A 19,825-nucleotide genomic window follows, 5' to 3' on the forward strand; every position below is an offset into this window, starting at 1 on the left:
GAGGTTCCTGCTCCTGCACTTCACTTCTTCCCCCTCAACTCAAGCCACTCTGCTAGGATTAGAGAGTCATAAGTAATGTTATCCCACAACTGCCAAAGTCTGGAATCTAAAAGCTAATCTACATAGCTTCTTCCCTATCTTTTACTTGGATTTATGTCATGAATTATACTATTTTTCCTTTCTAAATATATCCCAATCACAACCATTTTTTTCTGTTATTTACTGCTACCATTCTAATCTAAATTTTTATTGTTTCTTATCTAGGCTAGTAGAATTAATTCTTAACTTGGTCTTGCATTCTTACTCCCTCCTGAATCTGCAATCCACACTGTAGCCAGCGTACTTATCAAAATATAAATCTTGAAAACCCAAATTCCCCTAACTTATAATCCAAGCCAACCATTTGTGCTTGGGTAGTAGTGATCTCTTTACTGTTTTGTTGGACAGCAAATAAACATGGTGGATGAAACTCACCTGACATCTAAGTAACTTTATTAAGAGATGACTGTGAGTTACTTGAGCGAGGACTCTAAATGAGAGAGGATAATGAATTCTCAGGAGAGAGAATGCATGATATTGCAGACAAGGAAATGAGCTTGAAACATACACGTCATCACTAGAATTGTGTCTTAATTATGCAGTGTTGTTTGTATGAATTTGTGTCCTGAGGAAAGACGAAGTGAGTGGTGGAGTCATATGGACACGAGTGTAACGGATGCTGGCTTCGTAGCAATGCACACCTTGGAGGACACAATAGAAAGATAACTAGAACTTTGTCTCTATTCTTAAGCACCTGCCTGAGTGTTTCCCGCTCATAATTTGCATATTCCTCCCCCCACAACTACCCCAAGAGGCCCCAGCACTTTTTTCTGCCAAGAGTCTTGAGCATGGCTATGTTGACAACAACACAGTTGCTTTGAGAAAAGAGGGAATGAAAAAAATCCAAGAATTTGTTCAAGTCACATTCAGAGTAAGGTCACAGACAGCTTACCAGAATCTTTGGGGAATTTTAAACTTCCTCAAAACAAAACCAAAAAAGACTCATCAAGCCAGGACCTGAATTGGATGCTTTCTATTTGCAACCTGCCACTCAGAATGGAAACAGGGCAGCAAAGCAAGTTTATACCTTTGAAGATGGTGTGGAACCAAAGCTGAATGAGGAACAGAAAACTGGAGAACTCAGAAGATGAAAGAAGGTACTTGCAGGTAGTAGAATCAAATAAAAGGGTTTCCTACAGCTGGCACCACTATCAAAGGTGGCATTGTTACTGATGGACAAACAATTTGCCACTTTTCTTCAAAGGAGTGTTAGCCATTCCAGCCCTGTGATTCCAAGCAAGACCCTTGAAAGCCTGGCTTTGCTCTAATGTTGTTTGAGTGCACACGCGCGCGCGCGCGCACACACACACACACACACACACACACACACACATCACCCACTTACACATATTTTTATCTTAAATATGACTTTATAAGTGAGTCTTCTTAAGCTGAGCCAGGGTGAGGCTGGACACCTCTGTGTGTTTTATGCCCCCTGTGGAGTTGTATAGCTGGATCCTCAGGTAGTAAACCACATGATAATTTCATTAGATGCTGAAAAAAATTTGACAAAATTCAACATCTCTTCATGTTAAAAGTTTTGGAAAGATCAGGGATTCAAGGCCCATTCTTACACATAGTAAAAGCAATATACAGCAAACCAGTAGCCAACATCAAACTAGATGGAAAGAAACTTGAAGCAATCCCACCAAAATCAGGGACTAGACAAGGCTGCCTGCTCTCTCCCTATTTATTCAATATAGTACTCCAAGTTCTAGCTCGAGCAATTAGACAACAAAAGGAGGTCAAAGGGATACATATTGGAAAAGAAGAAGTCAAAAGATCACTATTTGCAGATGATATGATCTTATACTTAAGTGACCACAAAAATTCCACTAGAAAACTCCTAAAGTTGATAAACAACTTCAGCAAAAGTGTCAGGATGTAAAACTAACTCAAACAAATCAGTACTGGCCTTCCTCTACTCAGAGGATAAACAGGCTGAACAAGAAATTAGGGAAACAACACCCTTCACAATAGTAACCTGTTTTCATACCAGAAGAGTCCTCCAGATTTGCAGGGCCTGTGAAAACAGTGGGAGCCTTTGCCAAGTTACAGAGGGAGTTGCAAAATCAACATGTGAATGGTGAGAGCAGCAGAGACTTGGGGGACACAGAACCCCATGTTCTCATTCCCCTCAGCACTGAGCTGGAGCTGGTGTCTGAAGCACCCTGCAGAGCACTCTGGGGCTGGAGCATCTCAGCTATGATGTAGTAGTCCTATGACGCAGTCTCTGCTTCGAGCCTGTGGTTACAGGAGCCATCTCATGGACAGAGATGGGCTCAGGAAGCATCATGTCACTTGCCTCATGATGTAGCCAAGGGGTTGTTATACCCCTCACTGCTAGGCTGTTTTTCATTTGGTTAGGAATATTTCTTTTTAGGGACAAAGGGGTGTTGAAAGGCTTGTTGGGGACCAAGGAATGATCTTGGAACGAATTTCATTGGCTGAGAAAAGGGAACCTGGCTCTGATAGCCAACTCTGGGCTGCAAAGAAGGTAGGCCAGGAGGAGAGCTGGCTGCAAAGCAAAGCTGAAGATGCTTGCAAGAGTCTCTGATTGATGCTCTTCTCTTGAAGGTGCCTCCTACAATGGAGGGGGCCCTGCCAGCTGTAGTGTTCCAGGACTGTGATTGGCGTTATAAGCGTTTCTTGTGAGACGCTGGGTTAGATGAATAAGTAACACCCAGGCTTCAAACCAACAAACTCCACTGCAGCCCAGACCTCATGTCCCTCTGAGCATGTTCTAGGAGGATCCTGAGGCTGAAAAATTCCAGCTGTCTTTACCTCGTGCCACTTCCTCCTCTGTAGTCTGAAATCACCACCTGCAGCTCCCAAGTCAATGGGCTGTGTGTTCCTCCTAGGTGTGAGTCTCAGTGTTTATCCTTGCCTCTCCTGTGGCCAGCACACTCATCTGTATGTGTGTGGAACTCCGTGACCATAACATCGAGACCTGAGGGGAGTGTTGGTAAATGTTGCTGAGGTCAGTGATGGGAAGCAAGCCTGGTGTTTCTGGAGAGAAAAGTGGCTGGATCAATATTGTCAGCCATAGGCTGATTGCCATTCTGGGGCCGCTGCTTCCTGCGCTTCAGTTTCTTCAGCTGCAAGGAGAGGAAGGCAGAAGACCATTTCCAGGGTATGTTCCAATCTGGTGCGCCACACATATCTTTCTCATTGGCTCGATAACAGTGCCAACTATTATATTTGTGGGTGTCTCAGTTGAGGCTCAGCACAGCATTCTGCAGTAGAGAGAGGACCAACACTAAATAAGGAAATTTAAAGTCAAAGAGATGAGCATGCCTATGTTCATGGAAACCACATTCAAAGTCAGAGGCATCTGACCCTGAAGCTCCTGCTACAGACCCAGCTCTACCAAGTAGGATGAGAAAGGACAGGGATGGAGAAGAGCTACAGGGATGGATGGGTTCACTCCTGTTCCTTCTCCACCTCACCTGTCCCATGGATCTCAAGCCACAGCTCTGATAAGGATGGAAATCTCATCTCTCTTTACACAGGTGGAGCCAGTTCCAATAATTGAAGCAGTCTTAAACTGTCTCCTCTTCTCTACCGTACATCTGGGTCTTGGTTCTTATAATTTTAAATGGGCACAAGGAGTGAAGAACCCCTGAGCAGGGCCAGCAAGGTGGCTCTGTGGGTAAGGCCCGAGTTTGATCCTCAGGACCCACAGGTTGGCAGGGACAAAATGAGAACCATAATATCTTCTAGTGGTCACATGTGCACCATGGCCACTAACTAACTAAATAACTAACCAACTAACCAACCAAGCAACCAACTAACAACTAACTAACTCATTGTAACTGAAAAAAAAATCCAAATAGACAAACCAACCAGATCTCAGTTCTTTATATGCTTCGCAAAAATAAGCTAAACTGAACTTGGATTTTTCTTTTTTGCTATCTTGTAAATGTCTATATTAAAGAGAAATGGAACTTAAGGCCAATCCATGAGAAGCAACAGCACATATAAATTAGACAACTAGAGGTTTCTCCCAGGATACAATAGAAAAGTACAATGGAACATTCTTTATTTCATTTCTGTGGCTGTTCCATAGTGTCCCCACAGTGTTTTACAGTCCCATGGTGTACCATAGTGCTCCTGGAAAAGGGGAGGTAGATGGAGAAGGAGAAACAGGAGTTACCTTAGAATAACCTTAGAGTATTCCATTTACTATAGACTACCTTACAGTGTCCCACAATGTCCCATAGTGCTTCACTTACTATGGATTACCTTACAGTGTCTCACAGTGTCCCATAGTGCCCCACAGTGTCCCATTCTGCCCCAAAGTGCCCCTTAGTTTCCTATAGTGTCCCACAGTGTCCCATACTTCCCTGTAGTGCCCTATAGTGCCTCATAGTGCCCCATAGTACCCAACAGTGCCCACATAGTACCCCATAGTGCCCCATAGTGCCTCATAGTGTCCCATGATGCCCCATAGTGTCTCATAGTGCCTTAGAGCTCCCCATAGAGTGGCATAGTGTCCTATAGTGCCTGCACTGCTGCTAAAGTGTCTGGGTGACTTCTGACTTAAGAGTTGTTTTATCCTTGAATTGTTATTTGCACAAATAAAATTATAATTTTCCCTGTGACTCATTTTTCCTTTTAAACTAGTTCAACTCTTCTGATCTTTTTGTGAAGTATCCTTCCTGCTATCAAGAGGGATTGGAGTGTCATAGAGGTTATGTGAGCTCTGCTATACTGTGCTTCTAGGCTATTTTTAAGCAAGGGACCTGGGCTTCAGACAGATCACTCTTAAACCTATGTGAGGCCTCTCAGCACGTAGTGTGGCCTCATCTTTCTCAATTTCTGCTTCTCAGCAGCCATCAGGGGACTTCCTAGCTGCATCAAAGCATCAAATTTCAGAATCAAATCTGAGCCGACCTGTTTTTCTTGGGTCGGTATCCCTTTGGAGATGAGGATGCAGGCAGAACTCATGGATTTCTCTCAGTGTCATGATTAATTTCTAAGAGACTGAGCAAAGGTGCAGGCTCTCACCCCAGCGGGGTCATCTGGGCTCATTCTGGGCTTGCTTTCCTGTACATGTTCCTGTGTGGGAGTCCTGTGTGGTTGGCTTTGCTTGGTGTTGTACAGTGCAGCAATGTTGGCCCTGGGGTTCTTGAGCATTCAGGGAGAAACTTACCTGGAAAACATCAGGGCTTGGGCATCTTCAAGAACCATTGGTCCCCTCTCTACCCTCCAGTGGATCTCTGAAATCCCCTGTTTTGTTCTGCACTTCCACGAGGCAATGGATACACTAAGTACTGATGGATCATTGTGTGACATACAAATGTCTCAATATGCTACATCGTGTCCATAAAATATAGTGTGGGAGAGAGATAAGAGAGGATGTGGGGGGTAGAATGCACTTCTGATGGTGGCAGCTGGAGCAGCTGAGGAAAGATGGGTCAAAATCAGGACAGCGGCCATTGTCCTGAGGGTGATGGTAATAAGAATGACAAGGACAGGAAAAAGAACTTGGAACCCTCCATACCAACTAGAGGTGGGGATAGAAAACAAAGATGCTGCCAGCAAACTACCTCTGGTGATGGCTCACATTCAGCTGCAGAAAACTACTGAAGTCAGAGAGGATTAAAGACTGATTCCTGTGGAGGAAGAGCTCATTAGAAATCAGGAACAGACAAACCATTAGAAGAAAAACAAGAACAGGGAAGATAGAAAGTAGATGATCTCAGGGGTCCCCATTGTCCGTAGGGAAGCTGCAGAAGACCAGTGATGATGATCACAGCATTGTGTCTACACCTGTGGGCTCAGAACACTATGTCAGCATCCTTTTGCTATTGGACAATGATCTCCTGGGACCAGGCTCTTCAGTTTTCCTGCTCAGTCACAAGATGTATTTGTGATAAGGATGCTGATGGATGATGCAGAGCCCCTGGTCACAGTGACAAAGAAAGAAAAGGCCCCTCAGGAGGTTCATGAAGAGGTTGGTGCCTTGGACAAGTAAATCCAGGAGATTATGGAATCTGTGGGGCTCCATATTACCCATCCTGAGTATTACAAAGAGATAGGAATATTGCTCTCTCAGGGATAATTCACTATGGTGAACTGGGTACAGGTAAGCCCTTGTTGGACAAAGTAGTAGTGAGCCAAACTTGGATCCTCTCTTCAAAGTGGTTGGCTCAGGAACTACTTCAAAAGTACCCGTGTGACAGGCAAATACTCATACGGGAACTATTTTGAGTTGTTGAAGAACATACACTACCCACAGTGTTTATTGACGGCATTGGGACCAAAAGATAGAATTTAAACTGTGGAGTTGAGGAAGAAATTCAGAGAACAGCGTTGGAATGGCTGAACCAATCAGATGATTTGATTTAAGAGGAGATGCGAAAGTTATAGTCACAAAACAAATTAAAACGTTGAATCCAGCTCTTTTAAAGCCACTAATGGTATGATCAAGTTCTCGTTGCTTGATGCAAAGACTAAGATTGACATCTTCTAGATTCACACAAGCAGGGATGTCATTGCTCAGTTATGTCACTGAACAATGACATAACTTTGGAGGACTTATTCATGGCATAAAACAGCCTCTCTGGGGCCAATATCAATAGAAGTAATCTGCACCAAAGGTTTGATGAGAATTTAGAGTAGAGGCAACAAATAAAGATTGCCCCCTAAAAGAATCTAAAAAGAGTGTTCTTTATGAAGAACAAGAAGGCGTGTCTGGGGGTTCTACCTCCAGAGATCCATAGTTGCCCTCAGGAAAGTGAAAGGAGTTTTCCACACCTCTGAGGATGGGAGGTTGCACCGAGGAGACCATTTTCCAGTTGATTTTTGCAAATCAAGAAAACCTGTGTCTTGGAGGATGATGTGTAGGGTACCTGACATGAAGCATCCATCATTGTGATATGGATAAAGCATTGTCTCAGATTGCAGAGGGGGGGGGAGGTGGACAAGAGTAAAGATTCATTGTATACTCATGAAATTGTTGTTGAGCATATTTGGCAGGTCCCGCTTTAGTCTTCATCTTCTGTTTCTTCCTCTACCACTAAACCTCTCTTGCTCACTCTGGCCTTTTACTCAACTGAAATGCATTGTTATTCTGGAACTGCCAGCCTTGATGTTTGTAAGAGTGGGAGAGGCAGACAGTGTGTCCCTCCAGCTTCATCATGTGGGGGAAGCTGGAGTTCACTGACCTGATTTGATTGAATCGCAAATCATAAAAGAAAGCTCCTTTCTCTGAAGGTACACATTTTCTGAGAACCAGGTATTTGGAGAACACCAGGCTTCAGGAATCATAAAAACATCGAATACTCTCAACATGTTCAGTAGCAGATGAGCATATAGACAGACTAGAAACCTTGAAATGGGTACCAGGGGACTCAGGCTTTAGCTTTGTCATCGTCGACAACAGTGAATGACCTTAATTAACCTCAGCTGCTGCAGGACGTGTTTGCATATTGGTTTTCCAGATTCTCCCAATGTAAGTTGGTGTTGCCAGTATGATTAGCTTCTATTGATCAACTCCTTGATATGTCAGAAATTATGTTGGGTACTCTGCATAATTTTTTTATTTGATTTTCATGTTAATACTCTGAGGAAGGAATCAGTTTTATTGAAATAAAATTTACACATTCAAATTATATATATTTAATGTTTATCATATATGCATATATGATATATATATGACATACACACACACACACATATATATATATATATATATATATATATATACACACACACACACACACACACACACACATACATACATACACACACATATATATACACATACAGTCTGGTGGTTGGTTTCAATATCAACTTGCCATAAATTATAAGCTCATAAGAGCACTGAGCCTTGTCCTAAAGAACTATCTTGATTGCTTACATTGATTCAAGAAGCTGAATTCCCAAGTGTGGGCAGTCCCTCCTGGTTGAGTAAGATTGTTGATGACTTCTGTCCCCCAACAGCTTATATAGCACCCTTTGATATTATGAAAGCAGGCTGGCATGGAGGGAGCTTCCTGGTTAGTACCCACTTGATATCTCGGTCCTGTGACCAAAGCGTGTGGTGTTTTCAGCAATAGGATCTTACAGCCAAGTTTTAGAGGGCAACGTAGAGCAATGTCATGGCGGATATATAAGCAGTGAAGGGGTCCAAAAGAAGGGCAGTCTTCATATCAGAAATAGGATGCCATTCTTGAAATGAGTCACATACACGAAGACGGAGTGACATTTTCATGATCACGGAGTGACATTTTTCATGATCAGACATAGCTAGCACCTCTGCCCAAGTGGGGTATTTCTGATACAGAGTTGATGCTCCTTGTGCACTCTCTGAATGAATGGGCACATAAAGTGTAGCGAGGAAAGACATGGCAATATATCGAGAACTGCAGCACATTAACCTTGAACCTAACTGAAGTCACGACCAGATTATATGGATGCGTCAGTATTGGAATGAGAGAGTTTTGTCTGTGAGGAGCAGGTATGGCCGCTGCCCCAAGATGGCGACCAGGACGGCTGCCAGGTCTTATGACCTGTGCCTGACTTCCTCATTATCTCAGACTTAGCCACATCCCAGCCGCCTGCACTGTGCAGATGCCATGCTTCGTCAGCTTGCCTGAGGTGTTGTCACTTGCTAAGAACGTATGGACTGCCATTATGTGACTGGGGTGATTGGGGGGAGTCAGTAGGGTATTTAAGGTGCCCCCCAGGTTGTGCGAGGGATTCCTGTTCCTGCATTGCAATGCTAAGTGTTCCTGAATAAACCTGCTTGAAGAAGGACAACATGGTGTTGCGTCTTTCCTGCTGGTCAGGGTGGATGTGACATTTGTCTTTTGTTTTTTGTTTTGTTTTTTTCATGTCCCGCATCTCTGTTCTAGTCTTACTGCAACATCATACACCTTAGATGAAGAATAAGTTCCAGGGAAGACTGGAATCACCCTTCTTGTGAATTCAGTTCTCCCTCTCCAACATCAAATTCTTCATAACAATTGAGATTATTGACAGTGTGGCAGTCACAACTCCACACAAATCAGTCTTTCTTATTCTTTTCCCCTTACAACCAGAGGATCCACCCAGGTAATAACGAAGGCCACATGGGTGACCCCCACCTCTTTCTTGGAGTACAGGTGTTTACTAGGTCTTTGGGGAGGAGATTGGGATCTGCAGAAATTCTTTTGAAAAGAACAGGATCTAATAAGTCCTGGAAGGTCACAGACCTCAGAGAATGAGGAATGAGTACCTTCCCAAGGACACTGGAGAGAGCTGTCACCCTGCCAAGTCTCTTTGACACTGGAGCTCTCTCTTGGGACTCACTGGCTACACACAGGTGCACGGCTGTATTAGCCAGCTGGTGTGGGCCAGGTGGACTCACTCCATTAGAAATGCAACATCTTGACCATCGCATGAGTGACTAGAGAGGAATATGTTGCATGAAACTCAAAATGCCAGCAACGTTGGCAGAGAGCCTCTGCTCTCCCTCTGTGGCATCAAGAAAGGCCTAGTGGAGAATGACCCCATGTGCCACCATGTGCTATTTGAATGGCCTAGGAAGCCCCTGGTTGGCTCTCTAGTTTCTTTGTTTTGTTTCTATACTGAATGAGAAGCCAAGCAGAAGGAAGGACCTGAAGGGAAGTTGACCTTTGTGGCCTCCCTTCCCCCCAGCCTGGAACCTGCCTGCTCAAGGGTGGAGCTACCGGCTCATTCGTCCTGCCACGCCCACTGCTGGAACCTGCCCTTGCTGCCTGGAGGCACACACGTGTTCGTCCTGCTACTGGACCCTGAGTTACTTGGCGGGAAATTGGGTTCCCTCCCCCTTCCTTTATAAACTGAGTGTCTGGAAATATTAAATTGAGTCTTGATCAGAGTCTTGTCTTGACTTCATTCTTTTCTTCCGCCCCGTCTAGTTACCTCTCTTTCAGCCTGAACTGCCATTTTCAGTTGAACCGTTCGTGTTGTGGACCGCGGGCGGGCCGCAACAGTTGGCGCCAGAACTGGGACCTGAAGAATGGCAGAGGGATGTTACGAGAAACGACTGCTGTGTGGAGCTCCACAAGAAAGGAAAGAATCTTCGTATCGGAGGAGCATCGGAGCAACGGACAGGTACACATGCTAGCGCTAGCCTAAAAAATTTCAGTTTTGTAAAGTGTTGCTGAGGATGCGGTAGGATACGAACAAGTTTGAAGCAGTGCTGACCCAACACTGGTTCTGCTTGGGGTCAGCAGTTCGTAAATCGGAACTAGATACGGAGACAGGCGGTGTGCCGCAGTTTTTTAGAAAACTGCTTAGGTGGAAGAAAGAAGGGTTCAAAATCATGGATCAGGCGATTGTGTTTAGTTTTCAGGAGTTGCTTAAGGAAAAAGGAGTAAGGCTTGAAGTACAATTAGTAAGAAATTTTTTAGATAAGATAGATAGCTGTTGTCCATGGTTCAAAGAAGAAGAAACGATAGATTGTGGAACCTGGGAGAAAGTTGGTGAGGCCCTGAAGCGAGTTAAAGTTTGAGATTAAGCTTCAGAGGCTGAGTCTCTTAAGATATTTCTAGTTTAGATAATGATTAATGTGGTTCCTATCCTAAATAGTAAAATTTAAGATAAGATATAAAGCAATGCCTCTTTATTAAAGCGTTAAAGCTTGCTTTAATAGGTATTCATAGGTATTAATTGATATCCAAACTTCGTAATATGATAGTAATGCTTCTAATATTGATTTTAACAGTGATAAATTGTTTTAAACATAGGTTTTGCTTTCCCAAAGTTGTAGATATTATCCTAACCTTGCACAAAAACTTAAAAATTATGGTTAAAACTGCCATTGTTCCATTGACTGCAGCTTGCAGTTTGATTGCAAATTTAAGATTAATGCTCAGATTAAAAAGTATTTTACCTTTGAGTCAATACAGGGCTCTGGGCAGCCCCAGAGCGGCTTGTGGCCTTTTCTTTTGTTTTGCAAACAATGCCTAAAAAAGTTTTTCCCTGTGTTCAAGAAAATTTCTTTTTAACAGTGTTACAGATCTATTCAGATGTTTAAAATAATGCTTAAATTCAAAGATTTTTGCTTCTAGTAAACTGGTAATCACTAGAAAATTTTGCCTCTATGTATGGCTAATATAGCTTTACATTATGTAAGAAAAATGTTTATTGTTTCTGCTTCTTTACAAGAAGCCAAAAGTTTTAATCTTTCAGTATATATTGTTTCCTAAGTGGAAAGTATTTTATTAACTAATGCTTCTCAAGGGAAGTTTACCTTAAATCCTTGCTCTCACCCAAAAGATTCAGAGACAGTATCCTTTTATTTGGTGTTTTAGTTTACTACAAAAGGTTTTACAAAAAATAAAGAAAGCTTTTATAATTGTTGTTAATTGGTAATTAAAAATTAGTTGTGCCGAAGACAATTCTTTGGCCAAAAAAAAAAAAAAAAAAATTATTGTAAAGTCATTTTTCTCATCCTCCCAGCCGATCGTTTGGCCCACATGGGCCCAACTAGCTGCTGTGGGGCGGAGTCTTAAGACACACAGTTGCCCCTATTCCAGCACAAATAATCTGGTTGTGTGCTGTAGATGGTGTTTTAAAATGCTGAACAATCAAACCTTAATTTATATATTAATAGTCAATGCTATATCTCTGAGCTCATAATTACTTAAAATTGTTCGTCCCTCAGATACTATTAATTCTCAAATTTACAATTGCTTATACATATTTCTAATTAATAAATAAATTATGCACGTGTGACTTTTAATAACTTTTCAAGCTTTCTAGTTACAACCGTTCCTTAAGAAAAATAATTGAAAGTGCAATTAGTCACTGCCCCTTTACAGCCAAATATTTAAAATGTTTTGTCCAAAAAGTTATTAATTCAAAAGGTTAGATATTGTAAAATTTTAAACTTTAACCTCTTAAAAGACAAAAGAGAGAAATTGTATTCCCATATATACTATTTAGTGCATTTCCATGCACACTATTTAAAACATACCTTTATTTTCAAAATTTGAGATTAAAATGTCAAATTTAATAAATGCTTTTTAGTATCTTAAAAGGGTCTACTTATTGGCTTATAGATTGATCCTAAAACAGCTACCTTATTAGGAAAGGGAAAAACAGGTTCTCTCCACAGAACTCTACAGAAGCATATTGGTAATTCGTGTGCTGAGCTGACAGGTAAGTTAACTCAGTGTCCTGATTAATAGGACTAAAAAATTAAATTCATGTTTTAGATCCATCCTTGCTTGTCATTTTTCCAGTTTGGACTAGCTTCTAGCCTTTTAACTTTATGGCAATAGTACATCAGAGACTGTATATTCAGACTTAGTAAAATTAGTCATTTAATAGAGTCATAATGATTTTTCACTCTTCTTCAGTGTGACCAGCCATTCTAACTCAATCTTAGACTGGTCTAATATTCAGTTCAATTATTAGAGATTCCTATATTCTAATTTACCTAGCAAAGTTAATTCAGAGCATATCCCCCAAGGTCACCAAAGGCTCACCTTGCCTTTACCTTATTTGTCCTAAACTTTTTGCAAACTGACATTAAAGGTCAGTCTGCAGCTGAACGCCACTGGCACCCAGTTACTTCTAATTCTTATGCATTGGTAAAATGGAAGGACGCCCTGACTAATAAATGGAAGGGTCCAGATCCAGTTCTAATCTGGGGAAGAGGCTCGGTTTGTGTTTTTTCACGAGATGAAGATGAAGCACGGTGGCTACCAGAGAGATTAATTCGTCAGGTAAACACAGATTCTGTCTCTCCTCGTAAGTATCATTCTAAAGACTAAAATTCCTCTTGAGCTGGGAGTGGAAGCTCTCAAAAAACACTGTTTCCTCTGAGCCAATTCCCCTACAAGAGGCCGGAGATTAACTTTAGCTTTACAATTTGCATCTAAATAAAGTACCTTGACTTCTCCAAACAGAAAATTTACATTGCTACACTCTCATTGTTTAGTATTCTTCCTTCTCTCAAGCAGGTCAATCTACATTCTCCGGTTCTCCGCCCCGCCCCTAAGAGCAAACAGGTGGTTCTGCTAATCTCCCTTCCAGGGACATCCCAGCATGTGGCTTTTCAGTCTAAGATAAGATTTAGATTTACCAGGAGAGCTAGGGAAGTAGAAATTTCATATATATTTACAAAGATTAGTTCTTATTTTGATAGATATAGGCTTAGTCCCTTAGCTAGCCTCTGGCTTTTCACCCTTGCTGTTACTGCAAGGTGTCCTTAGTTCCTCAGGCTACTGGGAATAACAGAGATGAAGAGGAAAGACTTTCAGCTCCTAGTTTAACCAAAATTAATGGTGTTAATACTGACATAATTCTTGTCTAGGCCTTGCTAAATCTGAGGTTGACAAGTCTCATATAGAGACCTCGCAATAACTCAGAATTGCGATACTGATTCATAATCATATGAATACGGTATGGGTACCGCTTGGCGCAGGAGATTACTGCGGAGGGAAGGTCCAGTTTGACCGTTTCTGAGTTCCCTGTGCGACACACCTGATTTGACGGAGGTTGGTATCCGATTCCAGCTAAAAACCAAAAATACTTAAGGCTCTGCCTCCCCTCCCCAAAAGATACCAAGAGCCACAGATGTGAGTCGTTACAATGCTCACGGGAGGAATCAGGCTAATGTCCACCCAAGTCAAGGTTAAAGGCCCACTCATCTACGGATGAGAAAATCATTTGATCACCTCTGTTAAGCATTGCCTATTTAAACTTAATTAATAGGGGGGGAGAGAGATTGGAGACCTTGCTGTCGTAAGGGCAAGCCCTTCACTGCCTCCCACCCAAATAATAAAAAAGCCAATTGGCCTTGTACTAAAGAGCTGGTCTTAACCGCTTCTCACTGTTCCCCTGCCTGTCACCCAAAATTGTGGATAATTATCAGTTCAGTGTTATTCTAAAATTGTTTAGTTAAACTCAGCCAGGGTTCCAACGCCCTACTTAAAAGGCAAACAGGTAGCTACCTATTCAGCACTAATTAGCATTATAAAGTCAGAGCCTACAGCCCAGTGCTGCTATTCAGTCAGTGCTTTTAAGACAGTCTCAGCCAGATACAGTTTTTTCTTTAGCCCTAGGAACTCAGGCAGAACTATTGAACATAGATAATTTTTCTGCCACAGGCCACCCCCTTTTTTTTTTTTTATTTTTGTTTTGTTATCTAATGGGGGGAAATGTGGCCTCCCTTCCCCCCAGCCTGGAACCTGCCTGCTCAAGGGTGGAGCTACCGGCTCATTCGTCCTGCCACGCCCACTGCTGGAACCTGCCCTTGCTGCCTGGAGGCACACACGTGTTCGTCCTGCTACTGGACCCTGAGTTACTTGGCGGGAAATTGGGTTCCCTCCCCCTTCCTTTATAAACTGAGTGTCTGGAAATATTAAATTGAGTCTTGATCAGAGTCTTGTCTTGACTTCATTCTTTTCTTCCGCCCCGTCTAGTTACCTCTCTTTCAGCCTGAACTGCCATTTTCAGTTGAACCGTTCGTGTTGTGGACCGCGGGCGGGCCGCAACAGACCTTCAAGTGAGACCTGTGTTGTTTTTGTGTGTGTGTGTGTGTGTGTGTGTGTGTTGTGCACTAAGAGAAGAAAAATTTGATCCTGTCTATACCAGGTTCTTCATATCTTTACAATTGCCTTTTTTCCAACTAGGAAAGCCATGCATATTCATCACAGAAAACTAGGTTATGCATAGGTAAGTAAATAAAAGGTATCTATAGTCCCCCCCACAGGCACAGAAAGAGTTAATATTTGGAGCGTTTTCTAATCATCATACATAAAAATCTACACATATGCACATAGTGCATGTGTACCCATAAATTCATTTATTGCATGTTTATAAGATTGGATTTACATAGTACATGCTCTGTGTACTCTTTCTCACACCATTAGGCATTTCTCAGGACCAACAGGTCTGAATGATCATAAAGTATAACACAAACACACCATAACTTACTGAACTATCTGTGTACTGCCGGATGCCTCCTGTTCCTCTGTGGGGAGTGGTAAGGCCCTGCATATGCCATCTACCCATCCCCCGAGTGTGTCTCATTTCCTAAGATACTCTTGACCTTAAGGATCTTGTATGGTGGGAGACAGCTTTATCACAGCTGAAGCTGCCTGTGTCCTGTTTCATCAGAGGGGATAGAGAGACAGAAATGATACGTCGTTACAGTCGGAAGCGTGAAGCTTTGCAGTGTTGGAGCTGAATGTCAGAGAAGCCATCCTTAGGCTGTGCTAATGTCACGTGCCCCCCCCTAGTAAAAAGACGATGATGTCATACTCCTCTGCTTTGCAGAGCTCAGAGTTCTGGGGAAAGCTGCTTGTTTAACAGGCTGAAGGAGTGTGGCCTGGCCTGGCCTTGCACCTTCTTCTCCTCCAACTTGACCTCTAACCCTATCTAGCTACTCTGCAATATCATTTTCTTTTGGCAATTTTGGTGCTTGGATTAAAATAAAAAGCTAGTGGTAGAGCATTTGCCTTGGATCACATGGCCTGGGTTCCATTAACACACACACACACACACACATTCATACAAGCACATGTGCTCACGCATACATATACACACACACATTCACACACACACGTTCATACAAGCAATGTGCTCATGCATACATACACACACACACTCACACACACACTCACACACACACTCACACACATTCACACAAGCACATGTGCTCACGCATACATACACACACACATTCACACACACACACGTTCATACAAGCAATGTGCTCACGCATACATCACTCACACACACACTCACACACATTCACACAAGCACATGTGCTCACGCATACATACACACACACACACACACTCATGCACACTCACATACTCTCATACTGCACACTCACACACACATGCACAACCACACATACTGCACACTCACACACACATGCACAACCACACATGTACACACATATGCACATAGACACAGACTGTCATGGTTAGATTTTGATGAGACTGAGCCTCAGTTTTTGTTTCGCTGAGGCCTCCTGGAGGTTTTGCTTACCAGCTTGCTTTCAGAATGAGCTTGCTAGAATATGAAGCTCACCTCATCCCCCCCCCCCCCCCCCACCACCACGGCTGCTTACTTCCCAGACCCACTGTTATGGGTCACAGTTCCTTGTTCAAGGGCTCCTCATATTCTTGACATTGATCCAAAGCACATGAGAGGTGATTCTGCAGGTTCTCCACTTGATAGGGGAAAAATGTGCCTCATACTAAGAGAGCAAAGACATTGCTGGAATGAGTTTTATCTGTGAAATTACAAAGAAGGAGAAAGAAATCCCCGGTAGTTCCACACAAACTACAAGGTTACAGTCACAGTGTGTAAGTACTGACTTAAGATGGAAACCACATTAAATTACGGGGCTTGGTTCCATGTCTGCCCTGAGGGTCTGGGAATGTGACTTCCCTGGACGAAGGGGGATGCTGTTACGAAGCTGTGCAGTAAATATTGAGGTTTTGTTTTTCTTCTAACTCATTCAATTATGTTACATTCCTACTATGTGCTCAGCATTAAAAACAAAACCTCTCAAGTGGAGCAGTGTGTAAAAAAAGCCAAAATTTATCTCTGCCAGAGCGAAGGAAGTGAAGGGCTCGCATGCTGATGTTTGAAAGAGTTGACTTGGTGGGCAGTGGTGGTACACACCTTTAATCCCAGCACTTGGGAGGCAGACACAGGCAGATTTCTGAGTTCGAGACCAGCCTGGTCTACAGAGTGAGTTCCAGGACAGCCAGGGCTACACAGAGAAACCCTGTCTTGAAAAAAAAGTAAAGAAAAGAAAAAGAGTTGGTTCATAATCTACACTTACTTGCATGCGATTTTAAATTTGAAAGTTGCTTTCCCCAAGGTTTGTGTTTGAGTTCTGAGACAGAGGTGTGGACTGTGAGTCCCATGTAAGAGAAAACCAAATAACAGTGATGGTGAAAACAAGAGAAGGATTTATTGAGGGACAGGACTCCGACCAGAATGTGATGTGTCTGCGGTGATGGAGGCCACTCTAGCTTCCTGTCATGTTCACTGTCTATTAAATATTCTTTATCCACAGAAGGAAGATTTGACCCTTACAACTATGTACAAAAATCAAGGGAGAGCAAAGACTGAATGTAGAACGGAAACTGAGACTACAGTATGAAACCAGGAAGTGCTTCAAGACGCCACATGGACAGTGGTGCTCTACACAGGACTCTAAAAGCTCAGGGACCAAACCAAGACTCAACAAAAGGGGTTGAGCCATACAGAAAAGCCTCCCAGTGAGCCAATGACATAGCGAAGGGACAACCTATAGCTCAGAAGAAAATGTTTGCCAACTGTTCGTCTGACAGAAGGTTGATATTCAGTTTTATATGGGGAACTCAAGAAACAACTATAAAATTGCAGTCTAATTTTTTTTTTAGAGTAGATGAATGACACAAAGAAGTATTTGAAGAAGTATAAATATCTGGAAAATTCTCAACTTTGTTAGCCATCAAGGAAATACAAATCTAATCTACCTAAGTTCGGATGGCAGTTGCATATAATGCCCATCAAGAGCTAATGCTTAATGACATATAGGAAAATAGGACTCCCTCCCACCCCGGCCACTGTGTATGGGAATGCAAATTATTTACAGCCATCATAGAAAACCAAGGCTGGACCACCCATGGGATCCAGCATATAGTCAATGTAGCAGGAAGATCTCTGCATACCTATGCTTTTTGTGACACTTCCACAGCAGCTAAGTTTGTAGAATCTGATGAGATCCCCATCAAAGATAAATGGACAAAGAAATGTTGAATTTATACAATGGAGTATGATTTAGCCATGAAGAAGAGTGCAATACTGTTTTTGCTTTGTGATAGCTGGAACTTAGTGTTGGGGGCGGGGTGGGGGGGGTAGGAATTCTATCTTAAATGAAATGAGCCAGACAAAGAAACACAAATACCTCATGTTCTTTTCTCAGATGTGGGAGCTACCTGGAAGTAAAACTGAGATTTCTCAAGACTGAGAAGGGTGTTCTGGGGGTAGATGTGGAAAAGAGAAGGGTAGGGTTGTTCAGAGAAAGTTGTATGGGTGTGTGGACATACCACAGTGAACTCCACTAACACACAAGGCTAAAATGAGCCTCTTTCCTAAACGTGGAGAGAGAATGGAGTTTTAAAGAGAAAGTGCATATTACAGTCTTACTAATGGGACAATATTTGAATGAAAAAAAATCAACTTATTTTCTGTCCTTAATTATAAAATATTTGTACCAGAAAGAATAAGCCAGATGTGATGGTTACACATCTGTAGTTCTAGAACCTTGAAAGCAGAGGCAGAAGCAAGTAATGTGGGTTTGTGTCTAGCCTGGACTACACAGGGATGCCTAGAACATGGTCATTTTCAAGAAGAAAATGGTGTGGGCCACATCTTCCCATCAAGGGTCCTTTCAGTACCGGTGTACCAGTGAACTCCACTGGACTTCAACCTTGTAAGTGTGTACACAGTCCTGGATTTAGAAAGACTTTTAAAAAATTGTATTTTATCCAAGTGTCTATAGTACTTATAGTATATATCTATAGTGTTTATAATATCTGAGGCTTCCTTAGTCTGACTGGAAAAGAATTAGCAAAACAGTCCATGTTCACTGAAAAATGTAAAACAGAAGAAAACGGGAGACATAGTAAAGATCACGTCATCTAGCATCAGAGTCAACAGTAGAAGGGACAAGTGGGCCAGTTCTCTCATCTGTGGACAGTTACAAAGGAAGACAGTTCTAAAACACCCTACTGCAGTCACTGGAGAATTACTAAGCCAGCAAGGAAGCTTGGGCCAAGATCCATACATAGGAAGACAGACTTCAGGGGAAGGAGGCCATTGCAAAATGCAGATTTCCCTTGGAGCTGTCACTGCTGCTGAGAACAGCAGGTGGGTGAGCTTCAAGTACAAGTCTTGGAAGCTTGGTTGAGTGGAGGAACTGAAATGGGAGCCTAGGACTTGCTGAAGCTGAAGGCCCTGAGGTCGGGCTGGTGACTGCTGCTGCGCGAAGAGTGAAGATGATCAGAAACATTGATTCCTCGGCTTCCCCTCATCTCTATGGCCCAATCATACTAGACGTTTGCGAAGCCCCAGTAACAGGAGTGGACTACCTGCCTGTGAGTTGCTGGTCAGGGAAGATTTTGAGGACTTCCAAAGTGTACAGGCTCCTGCCACTGCTTTTGGATGTCCACCGGAACCAGAACCAGAACCAGAACCAGAACCAGATGGTAAGACTTGATTTATGCAGCTACCACATCCTGATCACAGAAAACAGAACAACCAAGCTAGCATTGAGTTGAGCCAGCTCACACAGAGCCAGAAGATGCTCTGTGAGCTGCTTGGGGGAAATTTTTCACCAGCAGTTTTTACTTAGCTGTGGATCCTGCATGCCATGCTACTGACCTGACAGTCGAAATGTGCCCACTGGTGCAACAGGGGCAAGTCTGGTATGGGAATAACCAATTGTCCCTAATTGGTTAGTCTTATTCCACAGGAGGCAATTTGGATCTCATACTGTAAACCACATCAAAAGTGGGTGATTGGGAGGTCCTTGACCCCAGTGGGGAAGCTACTGTCTTTATTTTGCTAACTGGATACGATGTGTGCATCACATTGTCTTCTAAATAGTTATCTCCATGCTCAAAGATTAATGCTGCTATGCTGCACCTTGACCTGAGGAGCTTCGTTTTAAAATGTGTGGCTCATAACTGGTAAAAGTGCTAATTGAGAGACGAATGTTCAGTCATAA

General features: G+C 42.7%; 1 pseudogene; it reads left to right on the top strand.

Annotated features, from left to right (window-relative positions):
• The first annotated feature begins 5,514 nt into the window (after positions 1–5,514).
• On the top strand, positions 5,515–6,827 carry LOC110304506 (26S proteasome regulatory subunit 4 pseudogene; annotated as a pseudogene).
• The last annotated feature ends 12,998 nt before the right edge of the window (positions 6,828–19,825 follow it).

The sequence above is a fragment of the Mus caroli genome, unplaced genomic scaffold, assembly GCF_978045245.1.
Source record: "Mus caroli unplaced genomic scaffold, Mus_caroli_1 scaffold_13, whole genome shotgun sequence".
NCBI classification, from domain to species: domain Eukaryota; kingdom Metazoa; phylum Chordata; class Mammalia; order Rodentia; family Muridae; genus Mus; species Mus caroli.